The sequence below is a fragment of the Peromyscus maniculatus genome, chromosome 21 (genome assembly GCF_049852395.1).
Source record: "Peromyscus maniculatus bairdii isolate BWxNUB_F1_BW_parent chromosome 21, HU_Pman_BW_mat_3.1, whole genome shotgun sequence".
Lineage (NCBI taxonomy): Eukaryota > Metazoa > Chordata > Mammalia > Rodentia > Cricetidae > Peromyscus > Peromyscus maniculatus.
In genome coordinates, this window is record NC_134872.1 from 12,014,622 (window position 1) to 12,027,857 (window position 13,236).

General features: G+C 46.5%; 1 protein-coding gene across 25 annotated transcripts in view; it reads left to right on the forward strand.

Moving 5' to 3' along the window:
• Positions 1-13,236, forward strand: part of Pcbp3 (poly(rC) binding protein 3) — a 204,758-nt gene that overhangs the window by 118,938 nt on the left and 72,584 nt on the right. For 8 of the 25 annotated variants that reach the window (XM_076558567.1, XM_076558570.1, XM_076558577.1 and 5 more), the window contains one exon: positions 118-194. The exons of the other annotated variants lie outside the window; for them this stretch is intronic. The gene's annotated coding sequence lies outside the window, so the exon portion shown is untranslated. The remainder of the gene's footprint in view (positions 1-117; positions 195-13,236) is intronic. 25 annotated transcript variants of the gene reach the window in all.

The following is a 13,236-nucleotide window of genomic DNA, read 5'->3' on the forward strand; positions in this document are numbered from 1 at the left end:
CTCCAAACTGAGAAGGGACTGAACGGGGTCAGGTGGGTTATGGCCTGCGTGCCTTCATATTATTGGCCTTGTCAGGTTCCTCAGGTAATGTGACGCTTCTCCCTTGCTTTTTGGTAGATGGACAGTCTCTCCTCGGGGAGCAGGTGGGCTGGCAGGACAGGCGTCCCCAGGCCGGGAGAAGGAGGCGCTCCCAGGTACTCTCGTCCACCCCTGCTGGTGACTTGCCCACCCAGCCCCCATCCTGTTCCAGACAATGGCCACCTGTGACCCTGCCTGCCTTGACCTGCTTTGCCCACCTGTGCCTGCCTGTGCCTGACCTCAGCCCAGAACTCCCATCCTTCCCACCCCAACTTAGGACTGGTCCTGACTTCTGGTTCCTGCCTTGCTTTTCCACTCTGACCCAATTCCCAATAACCCCCTTCTGCCCTGTCACATCACAGGGACATCAAGAAGGAGCTGTTCAGAGCCTGTCAGTACTGCCTGCTTCTCGTCTATTTATTTTTCTTCAGGGGTAATTTGTAGCGGAGCGAAAACAAATGCTTCTTTCTAAATAATATGGCCTGGGTTGATGTGACTGTTACTTCTCGTCTACACAGAATGCTGGTAATTCTTCACTTGCTTTGTGGTCATTTTCATCAGTTAGGAACAGTGGAGGTAGCGGGAGCTTGCAGAGTAGCACTGACCTGAGGAGTGATTATAGGTGAGGCTGGAGGAATTGAGCAGCTCCAGGGTCAGCAGATCAATAGTAACCAAAGTGGGCTCTATGCCAGGCTCTGAGCAGACTTGGGACATATCTACAAGTGAGCAGCCCGGGCATGTGTTCCTAGGGATGGCTGTCCAGGGTGGACTTTACATCTGAGAAAACCAGTGATAGATTCAGAAGATGAAGGGAAAGGGTGTAAAGGAAAGGAAAACCAAAGGAAATGGGTATGTACATACATGTGTGTTAGTGTAAGTGTGCATGTAATGTACAGGCACACAAGTATATATGTTTATACACATATTAGTGCCTGTGCATGTAAATGTGAGTTCACATGGGTATGAATGAGCACATACACACATGGTTGTGGATGTAGGAATGCATCTAGACATGTTTGTGTTTGTGCATGCATGTATAGGAAGGTGCATATGTGTGTTTTTGTGCATGTGTGATAATGTTTGTCTGTTTATATGCACATGGTTGTGCAAGTTTGTGCTCACTTGTGTATGTGTGTATGTATGAGTGTGTGTGTACATATAGCTGTGCACACGCGCACTTGCCCCCCTTGAGGTGACATTTCAGCAAAGGTGAGAGAGCGGGAGCTGCAGAGGAAGAGCAGCCATGCAGAAGAAATGGCCAGCAGTGCCAGGGGCCAGCGGGGGCCGAGGAGAGTGAGTGTGGGGCAGCTTCGCTCTGAGAGGCAAGGGTGGGTCCCTGCCACGTCATCCAGCCTGAGCGAGAGTCATTGATGGTGCAAACAGAAGAGAGCTGACGGTTTGTTACCAAGTCACTGTGGCTTCTGGGGAGGACAGACTCTCAAGCGCCCCAGGGTGTGAGGACAGACCAGTTAGGAGACTCGGCCTGGGCACAGGTGAGAAGCAGTGGTAGGTAGAACCATGTGACTAGAACAAGGGCTTGTGCCCCTTTCCATTATCTGCTGAGTGTATGTGGTTGTTCTTTGTCCGCAAGTGTGAAGTCCACTCTGGATGGCCATCTCTGGGACAGACACCCCCCCACCCCCAGGGTCACTGGTGCATGTACCCCAAGCCTCCCCAGAACCTGGCACAAAGCCCACGTTCGGCTACTGTTGACTTCCTGACTTGGGGTAACAGCATAAGGCTTCTCATGACTGTCTCAGTGTGAGGCGGGATCTCTAAACAATGAGAAGCAATGTCTGTAACAAAGGACTTGAAGAACCTCCAGGCTCTAGGTGAATAACAGGGAGACTATCAGCACTGATGCAGAGCTGAGGTGTGACTTTCAGGCTGAGAGGCGCCTGGCAGAGAAGACAAAGGAAATGTAGACTTATGCTTGGTCAGCAAATCTGTGTATTGGTGCCGACAGTATGGACCATTGGTAGACAGAGGAGAGGCTCAGGCCCTGGCCTGGGAGGTTCCAGCCTCTGTAGTGTAGCGGGCCAGAGGAGCAGGCAGGGGTTGAGCTGGAGTGAGACTAGGGAGAGGAGGAGCCGTGAGGCACATCAAGCAAGCAGCCTTACCTGCCAGGGTGAGAGTGTGGACTCAGCACAAAAGTCTGGGGAGTCATAAGCAGTTTGAGCTTTCTAGATTCAGGGAACAAGAGTGAAGTGTGTAAGGGGTGGTGGTGATGGGCTGGAGCTGTGACTCCATGGATAAGAGTTCCTACTGCTATTACAAAATACCAGGGTTCAGTATCCAGCATCCACATGGTAGCTCACAGCCACCTGTACCTTTAGTTCCAGGGACGCTGATGTCCTCTTCCAGCATCCTTGGGCATTGCATCCATGTGGTGCATAGATATACATGCAGGCAAACACTCACAAACATAGAAAATAAAAATAAAATATTTTATTTAAAAAATGGATGAAGGTGGAGTGCATGAAAATTAGGATGGCAGGTATGGCGGAAGCTGCTTTAGAGAGTTTTACTATACAGGGGAAAAGATGGAGGGGAGAAGGAAGCTAGGTTTCTTGTGGAAATGGGAGAAGCAGCAACATATATCTGAGGTGCCACACACAAGCAGGAGGGAGAGGAGACAGCCCACTGAGGCCAGTGCTGGGTATTGTGGGTACCAGTGGAGTCCAGCAAGGAAGTCTTTCCCTAAGGGTGCTGTTGGCCATCAGCCCAAAGTGAGCATGGAGAGGCGTGAAGACAAAGGACTCCATCTGAAATTCTTCAGTGTGCACATTCAAAGACAGTCTCAGTTGTAAAGGATGAGTTTGAAAGTCTGGAACTGTGACCAGACCAGAAAGGAGAGTTTCTACCTCTGGGCTGTGTGGCCCGTGTGTGACTATACCACGTGCTTGGTAGCTTTTGTTTTCCAATGGCGCTGGCCCAGTTGCCTGGTTAGGGTGGAACTGGCAGAGTGGTGTTTTAGTAGGGACTAACTTCTGATCAGTAAGAACCAGTGAGAAGTTGGGGCAAAGAGAGCGAACTGATGTGAGCAGAGACAGGAGAGACCGAGAAGAGGACAGCAGAAGGCAGAATGTCATACCTGGCTTCTGTTCCAGTTGTTGGTGATTGTAACTTAACTGCTCTCAAAGTGGAAAACAACCAAGAAATTAAAAAACTCCCCCCTCTACACACACATACACACTTTTCCAAGTTAGAGAACAGTACTTGGTTTCCATGGTTATTGCCTTTTAACTAACAGCAAGTGTTATGTAGTGGCACAGGGTAATTATAGGCAACAGAGAAATTGCAGGATAAGTCTTGAATAAATACAGAGTAGCTACATGGGTTAGCCTCTGCTCTCGAGAGTGATGTGCAGTTTACTTCTGGGCCTGAGCTACATGTGGGAGCAGGGCTCTTGGACCTGTCACCAGTCCAAAGCCATGCTTCTGGCCCTCAGCTTTTCCTTGCTTTATCATATGGTTGGACTCCTGCTTCCCTTCTGTGCCTAGACCTCAAGGCAAGCAGTCCCCGGCCCCACCTGGCCTTTGTGGCGCCTTTCTTAAGTAGGTGCTGGCCTTCTGTGGCTCTCCTGGCTGGAAATGTCACCAGTACTTAAGGAAAGATGTTTAGAGCCTAAAGATAGTGCACACCAGTCTCCTGGTGATGTATATAACAGGAAGATTGCAGAGAACTGTCATCTGCTGTCATTTTAATCCAAAGACCTTCAGAAAAGACATAATTTAAGCAGCAGCTACAGTAGGAACGGGAGTGCCTTCAATTAGAGGGCCAGGCATATAGATTAATCGACTGAAACAAATAATGCTTGTGAACATTGTAGGGAACGTGGAAAGGCCACAAAGACTAAGAACTCCGATGCACGGAGGGGCAGGAGAGAAAAAAGGGCAAACGCTTCACTCTGAAATGCTCTTCAGCAAGCTCCAGATGTGTATACCCAACTCACATTGAGAAAGTAGACTGTGACTGGGCTATGGCATCAAAAAGTGTGCCCTGCCATCTGTAACTCCAGAGAGAGCCTGGGAACCACTCTCTGAAGACAGGATGGAGGTGTATGGGCTCCAGGACAGGACAAGCAGATTGAGGCTTTAGCAGAACTGTGAACACAGCCAAGCTCCATCACACACTTGAAGAAAATGAAAAGCAGGAGAAAGAAGCGCCACACACAATAGGAAGAGCGGTCAAGGGACGGGTTTATAAGTATACCACATGAGAAAAAGACTCAGATGGAAGCATTGCTTCCTCCAGAGAAACAGCCAAGGACTTCAGAAAGAAGCAAACATTTAGGGTAGCAAAATGCAGGAGACAGGATGGCTGAATCCCACGATGAAGAAAACAAAGAATCACTGATGTCTTAGATGGGCTTTTCTTACAGCTCTCAGTCACATTCCGACACTGAGGGAAGTCAGGGTAGGAGCGTAGAAACCCGGAGGCAGAAGCCACGCTCTGCTTACTGGCTTGGTCCTCATGACTTGTTCAGCCTGCCATCTAACAGTCCAGGAACGCCATAGCAATGGTAGTTTCTGCATTGCTGCTGTGTTATTCCACAGGGGTGTGTTGACTCCTCCTGGGTCCCCAGTCTTGGGCTGTGGAAATACGATGTGCACCAAACAGTAGAATTTCCTGGGAGATTAAAGATGTTCAGAGCCTAGTAGGCCAGGCAGGAGACTGACCCCAGACAGGTCTCAAGGTAGCATGTGGGAGCAGAAACAAGGCTGGAGTCTGTGGGCACTGGCTTAATGAACGTGACTGGAGTTTCTACACACTGAATCTGTCTGACTAGGCTAAAATCAGGGACCAGAATTCCTGTTGACCATGATGCCCAGCGAGAGTAGAAGGGTAACATTGAGCTCATGAAGTGTTCACAAAAACTTTTCCCTAGTGAAGGAAAGGCTGGATTCTATTAAAAATTAGGCTGGTGAGGAGGCTCAGTAGATGTGCTGGCTAGTTTTTTTTTGTCAGTTTGGTACAAGCTCGAGTTGTCTGGGAAAAGGAGATGTCAGTTGAGGAATTGCCTCCATCAGATGGGCCTGTGGGGAAGTCTCACCCCTGCTGCACAGGAAAGGTGCATTAGTCACTTTTTTTCATTGCTAGGACAAAATTCCTAACTAATGCAACTGAAGGAAGGAAGGAAGGAAGGAAGGAAGGAAGGAAGGAAGGAAGGAAGGAAGGAAGGAAGGAAGGAAGGAAGGAAGGAAGGAAGGACTTATGTGACTCATTGTTGGAAGGTTACAGATCATATGGCCAGAAAAGCATGCCCATGGTAACATGAGGTAGCCAATCACACTGCACCCACAGTAAGGAAGTGGAGAAATGACTGCTGGCACTCAGCTTCTTGTCTCGTTTTTCCATTTTTATTCAGTCCAGGACCTTAGCCTGTGGATGGTACCACCCACTTTCAGGGTAGGTTCCCTCCTTCTCAGTTAAACCTGCCTAAAAATGCCCTGAGAGACGTGCCCAGACATATATCTCCTAAGTGATTCTAATTCCATCAAATTGACAGTGAAGGTTTAACCATCACAAAGGATGGCAGGTACTGCCAGCAGAGATTCTCCATTGCTTGACTCCGTGGTGATACACAGCCCTGCTGTGGGGGAGTACTTTGCATCCCCCAACTGTATCTGTGCTAAGGCCTCAGGCTTCCCTGGACTGCCTTGGGCATCCTTACCCTGGCACCACGGTGGCCACATGGGTTACCATCACACTGGAAACTTGGCACAGCTGCCTCAGTTTTGGCCTGTGCCCTTCCCTCACTAGGGGCTTGACTCCTGTAGAAAAAGGCATATGGTTACATGCATGAGGAGCTGGATGCTCCCCCTACCAGGGTAGATCAAGAGAAGTGGGTAATTTAAGCATTCTGGATGGGTGGTGGTAGTAGGAAGGAGGAGTTTGAAGCTGGACTATGAGAAAATGCCAGTGAGGTCAGAATCTTTCCTTCTGAATCTCTAGACCCCTTAACCCTTCAGGCAGCCCAGCCAGTAGTGGACCCCTGGAGTTGGTGCCATTGTGTTAGGGTTCTCTAGAGTAACAGAGCTTATAGAAAGAATCTCATTCTCTCTCTCCATGTATTTCTATCTAGATCTATCTATCTATCATCTATCTATCTATCTATCTATCTATCTATCTATCTATCTATCTATCTATCTATCTATCCATCCATCCATCCATCCATCCATCCATCCATCCATCCATCCATCCATCCATCCATCTAGCTAAAGGAGATTTATTAGAATAGCTTGGAGGCTGTGGTCCAGCTAGTCTTATGATAGCTATCTACCAATGGAAGGTCCAAGAATCCCGTAGTTGTTCAGTCCATGAGGCTGGATGTCTCAGCTGGTCTTCGGTGTACACAGAGAAGAAGACTCAAATGCTGGTGAAGGAACGGACTTGTTAGCAACGCTAGAGCAAGCAGGTAAAGAGCAAAAGCTTCCTTCTTCCATGTCCTTATATCGGCTTCTAGCAGAAGGTGTGGCCAAGATTAGAGGTGGGTTTTCTGAGCTCAAAAGATCTAGATTAAAGGCTATCTTCCTACCTCAGAGATCTAGATTAGAAGTGGATCTTCCTACTTCGAATTAATCAAAAGTCCCTCACAGGTGTGCCCTCCATTTTTGGGTTTTAGTTAATTCCAGATGTGGTCAAGTCGACAACCAAGAATAGTCACAACAGCCATACAGAGTGGTTGGGTCTCTTGGAGCAGTGTGGCAGAATGGTGCATTCAGGCCAGGGTAGAGCTAGCAGTGCTGGAAGAGAATGCTACTTGCTTCCCTTTTTGTTACCAGTTAGACAATTATCAACATGCTTATGATAGGTGAGATATAGCCCCTCTCTTATCCTGGCTGTATGTAGAGTGGGCATCTCCCTCTGCCTTGGAGACCGAGAGAACTGGCAGGATGGCATGAAGAGACATCAAGAAAGCCTCCCTCATGCCTTCAGGGACAATAGCTTGAGATAGGTGTCACCTCTGTCTAGAGAAAGCGTGACCCATCTGATAGGCGGTAGAAGAAGGAAGGCCTGCCAAAGATATGGTCACAGTGCCACTGTGACAGAGTCCCATGGTTCAGTGACTCATCACTGGTGTCTGGGCTTCTTGAAGTGATTGGAAACTGCAACAAGGGAGAGAGCTTGGGCTGCTGTGGGCTGCCCCTCAATACAGAATGGGAAACAGAGGCTAGGTGCTGAGATGTGGTACCAGAGAGCACTGCACACACCTTCCTGCCTTCTCTCTATACCAGCAGACAGTGGCATCCTGGCATCAGTTGGAACTAAGATAGCAAATGCATGCCCCATGCCTTTCTCTTGTCTCCTGTTTTTTACTTTAGGATTATATGAAGAAAACAAAAACCTAAAATTCCCTCATTTGTGTAACATTTTGCAAATTACAGAGTACTTTACACAGCCCTGAAAGGTGGGTATTTCATGATCCCCATTTAGAACAAAGAGCAAAAAATGAGAGGAATTGAGTCACAGGATTAGCAGTGGGAGGGTGAGTGGAAAGGTCTCTGCAAAGCAGGCCTCCCATGGCCATGGTCCCAGGTGTGGGTCACTACCTCCCAGAATGCATCTGTGACAGGTTCTACTTCTGTTTGTTGACCCAGAGTTGTGGGCAGGCTTTGTCCTCCAAGGATCTGCTTTGGCATCGCCTTCTACTCAGATGCCACTGTAACCAGCACCCATTTTCTATAGATGGTGCTGCATGCTCTAGGACCCCCCCCCCCAAATTCCTTGCTGGTTATTCTTTGAGAGTTTTATATTTTGTATGCACAGCCAATTTTCCTTTTGGGAAAGTCACACTTTAAATGTTAATTTCTAGGTGTTTTTTCCTTTTTTAAGTTCTTACTTTTGATTAAGACATATAGTTTTATTCATTGCAGAGCTATCTAAATATTGAATGTTGTGATAGTTAATAAGACTTAGCAACCTAACGAGATCTGGAATCTCATAGGAGACAAGACTTTGGACAGATCTGTGAGAAATGGTCCAGATTAGGTTAGCCTCTGGCCATGCTTGTGAGAGATTATCTTGGTTAATTGAGGCAGGAAGACCCAACCTAAAAGTGGGCAGTGCCATTTCCTAAGCTTGGGCCTAGACTGCATAGAAAAGAGGAAAGCTGGCTGGCACTGGCAGCCGTCACTCTTTGCTTCCTGACTGAGGATTCAGTGTGGTCAGCCACCTGGACTTCCTGCCATGATGGACTGTACCTTGAATTCTCAGCCAAAATAAGTGTCAATCTCCCTTAAGTTCTCTTGTTTTTCAGGGAAATTTATCACAGCAACAGGAAAAGTTACTGATGCAAATGGTTTCTTGTAGTATGTATCATTTTATGCTTTTATCTCTGTCTAGAATTTATTTTAATGATCCTACAGTTCCGTATTTGGACTAGAAAGCAGTTCCTGCTCCAAGCATTTCCAGTAGAGCTCACTGAGGCCGTGGAATTGGTTGGCAAAGCCATAGAGGGCCAGAAGGTCAGAAGCAATAAGGAGAGGACTTGGGGACAGAAGAGGACTCACTGGGGTCAGAGTGACTCTTGTTCCAGACCAGACACCTGTGCCGGATTACCTACCTGCCTGTAAGAGATGTTAGACGTTCTTCAGAGAGAAGAAAAATGATAAGGCCAGATTCAAAACTGTTTGGGACTAGATGAAAATGAAATCACAGTGATAAGAATCAATGAAGTAGAAGAAAAGATTGAAAACCATGTGACTTACTAGAAAAGATGATTAGACAGAGAGAGGAGAGGAGAGAGGTAGGGATGGGGGGGTGACAGACAGACACAAGGTCTCAATTATCTTTGAGGGCACACCTCCAGTGAACTGACTTCTCCCCAGTAGGCATCACTTCCTAAAGCTGCCAACACCTCCCAGTAGAGCCCTAGGCTGGTAACCTATCTAGCCTTTAACATCTGGGCTATAGGAAGACATTTAAGACAATTAAAAAGAAGTAGGCAAAAACTACATAAAATTCACAAAGTTATTACAGCAAAGTTTCAAGATATAAGATCATATACAAAAATAAGTCAGGGTCCTATATACAAGTACTGAACAAGCAGAATTAAAATTAGCATGCAATGCCACATTAGCACCCCTCCCCCCAATACTTAGGCAAAACAACACATATACATACCACATACAAAATATATGAGGCAAACTATTAGAAAAAACTGATAAATGAGTCAAAGGAGAATGATAATACATGGAGAGATGTTCCATATTTGAGGATTAGATTCAATGTTATGAAGATGTCACTTTATCATAACTTGATGTGGAGTCACCACAATACAAATAAACATGCTTATCAGTTATATTTTGGACATTGATAAAGTGATTCTGAAGTTTATTTGACAAAACAATGGACCCAGAATATCCCGATGGAGGGAGAAGAAAACAGCAAAATGATGTTACTGACTTCAAGACTTACTATAAACCTACAGTGATAGAGCTGATGAGATAGCTCGGCAGAGACTTGCCACCAAGCCCGAGGACCAGAGATCCGTCTTCAGGACCCACATGGTGGAATGACAGAGCTAATTCCCACAAGTTGTCTGACCTCTACACGTGTGCCTTGGTATGAATGTACACACATTTGCACACACCCAAATAAATAAAAATGTAATTAAAAACTTTAAACTACAGTAATCATGATAGTGTTGTATTGGTAAAAGAAGAGACAAGTTAATAACTGAGATCTCAGCTGTAGGCCACATGAGTATAGTCAGCTGGTCTTTGGTGAAGAAGCTTAGGCAAACATAACAGCTGGAACAACTGGAGTCCACATGCCAAAACCACAAAAACAAAAATAAAAACAAAAACAAAAACAAAAAACAAAACAAGCATTAGCTCAAAATGGACCACAGACCTAAATGTAAAACACAAAACTAAACTAGAAAATATAGGAGAAAATCAAGATGGCTTTTGGGTTTTTTTTCTGATAGGATGTTACGGAGGGAAAGAAGTGGTGAATTTTGTTAAGTTTTCTGCTTTATAGAATATGATGTTGTCAAGAGAGTCAAGAAACAAGCCTCAGACTGGGAAACATTTACAGAAGATATATGTTACAGGACCATTGTATAAAGTAGAGAACTTCTTAAATTCAGGTACTTCACTAGAAAGGATGCAAATGTAACAAATAGATGAGAGTTCCCACATCATGTGTCATTAGAGAAACACGATTTCAAACAAGCAATCATGACGTAACTACCAGAATGGCCAGAGTACAGAGCATTGACAATGCCACATGCTAGCACAAATGGGGAGCAATGAGAAGTCATACCCTCCCTCTCCTCCCTCCTTCCCTCCCTCCCTCCCTCCCTCCCTCCCTCCCTCCCTCCCTCCCTCCACCCTTCCCTCCTCCTTCCTCCTTTCTCCCTCCCTCCTCCCACCCCTCCCTCCCCCCTCCTCCTAGTGGGGGAAAAATGTTAGTCATTTGTGAAGATATTTAATCAGTTTCTTATAAATGATACATTCTCATATTTTATGATCCCACAACTTTGCTCCTTGGTGTCTACCCAAATTTGTTGAAAAGTTATGCCCACACAGAAATCTGTACACAGGTGTTTACAGCAGCTTCATTCATAACTGCCGAAAATTTGGATACAACGAGATCTGCTTCAATGGGTGAAAGCATAGGTAAACTGTGGTACATTCAGACTGTACAGTATTCAGTACTAAAGAGAAATGAACTACCGTGAAAAGACATGGAGAAATCATCAATAGTTATTATTGAGTGAAAGCTGATTAGAATAGGACATAGACCCTATGATTCCAACCGCATGATGCTTTAGAAAAAGTGTAACTACAGAGACAGAACAAAGATGGGTGATTGCCGAGGGGTTGAGGGTTGGAAAGCTGGGTGGGCAGATTACAGAGGGGTTTCTTAGTGCAGTGAAGAATGTTTGTGTGATACTGTAATAGTGGGTACACATCATTATTATACCTTTGCCTGAAGTTAACATACAACAAGCATGAACCGTGATGGGAATTCTGTATTTTTAATGAGAGTGATGTCTCGTGCTTGCTCTAGTGGGAGATGCTGATAATGGAGGGGACGGTGAGAGTATGAGAGGATACATGGGCAATCGGTTGCTTGTGAGCTTAAAACTAATCTTTAAACGTCTATTAAAACAACAGATGGTGATGGTGCACAACTTGAATCTCAGTACTCGGGAGGGAGGCAGACGCAGGTGGATCTCTGAGTTCGAAGTCAGCCTGGTCTACAGTTTCAGGATGGCTAGGGCTACACAGAGAAACCCTATCTCAAAAAAACAAAACTAAACAAACAAACAAACAAACAAAAAACTAGAAAAAACAAAACAAAACAAAAAGAAAGAAAAGGGAAAGGTCTATTAAAATAACAAAAGCAACCAGAGTTCCTGGAAATTGTCTTGTGGTAGAGTAAAAAGATAGAGCTCCCTTGACCCCGAGGGAGGCAGCCATGTGTTGCAGCTTTCCCATGAAAAGAAACTCTTCTGGGTGTTGCTCATTGACGGGCCCAGAAGGCTGCTCCGTGCGGTACATCTCTCATGCTGGCACAATACAGAGACCACATCTGTGATCCACATCTCGGCACTACCAACGGGGCTAGCACGTGTTTGGCGGAGGTGGGTGGGTATGTCATTGGCCTGTCCATCCATGTAAGTAGAGACGGAGTGGGTTCTCAAGGGGTTAAACTGCTTTGTGACTTTAGGTCCTTGACAGCAGACTGACTCCACCATCTTCCCAGATGCTCTTTGTCTGGGTGGGGGTGGTTCTCAGAGATCCTACCTGACCTTTTGCCTTTCCGAGACCAGGGAGGAAGCCAGAGTGATGGTTCTGGCGCCTGCCAAGTGTCTCCACCCCAGTTTTGTGATTAGGAACGGGTGAAAATGTCCAGCTTGTCACTTGACAGCACAATGGCCCTTGTGAAGCTGACAGAGGCAAGGGTTCCATTTGTCACTTTAATTGGGGTCCCCTGAAATGGGCAGAGCTGGGCCCAGTATCTAGTAGTCTCTGAAGGCCTGCATTTACTGATTTCGGCACGCTGCTTTTGGCCCCTCGGGGAAGGATTGGGAGAAAGCATCTTACACATTGTAAGGCTGGAGGTCTTCCACAGAACCCAGCCTCCCTTTTGATCGTGGGCTCTGCTCAGTGCCTGGACAAGAACCCCTGATTCTTCTTGACTGAGTTGATAACACCCATTGCCAGCACTCATTGTCATGTGTATCTTATCCTTGAGAGCACCATGGCCACAGGGCTGTGGGCCAGCACACCCTGCTGACCCAGGCAGGGCTGACTCTCAGAACATTGCACCCTCTCACTCCACGTTCCATTTTGCCACTTGACCTTTGATGCCTTGGAACCCCTGACCCCAAACTGGCATTCAGGAGTTCAACCTTGTTTGTAACAAGAGTGGGTCTTGATGCCGCACACAGTGAGGAAACCTCTGAAAGTGGACTGTGCCGCAGAACGGTGTTGCTGATCCAGGAAAGTAGTAACAGGCAATGGACACTGACTGAAGTCACTGTCCCGATGAATAAGGATCAGGCCAACACACACTTTCTACACTAGCCTGGAAGAAAGTAGTTTCAGTTTTGTAGGATAGTTACTTCTGCCTTGGGAGCTAGAAATAGCTGTGGACAATAATGTGAGCAAGTGTGGGTGATTCCTGTTAGTATTAGAATTATAGAAGCAGGTTCTGGGAGGGCTCGGAGCTGGGCTACAGCCAAAGCCCAGGACCCGTTTTTGTCTTTGAGGAAAGGTACAGACACACTGTGCTTGATCAGGCCATGGTGTTCTGCTGCCACCTAGTGGCACTGATTTTACATAGTCAATGGTGCCACTATTTTCATAGTTAGGGCTTTATCAAGGGGGAGCATCAGATTATGAGTGTGTCTTTCTGAGGTTGCTCTGTATGGAAGTTCTGTTGACCACAGCACCCAGACTACAGCAGCCAGCCGCCTTTGGAGAGGCTGGGGCTGCATCTGCGGCTAGCACCCCCATGCACAGGGCACGGGTCTGAGCTACAGCTCTGCAGTTCCCTGTGGAGAGTCCCCGTGTGTTCTGTCCATCAGCTCATGGTCAGAGCTAACATGCCTGAAGCCACATCTCAGTTGACTTGAGTTTTCCACATTTCTGAAGCAGAATCCTTTCTTCAGAAAGGCCCAGTGTGTTTTGTTAG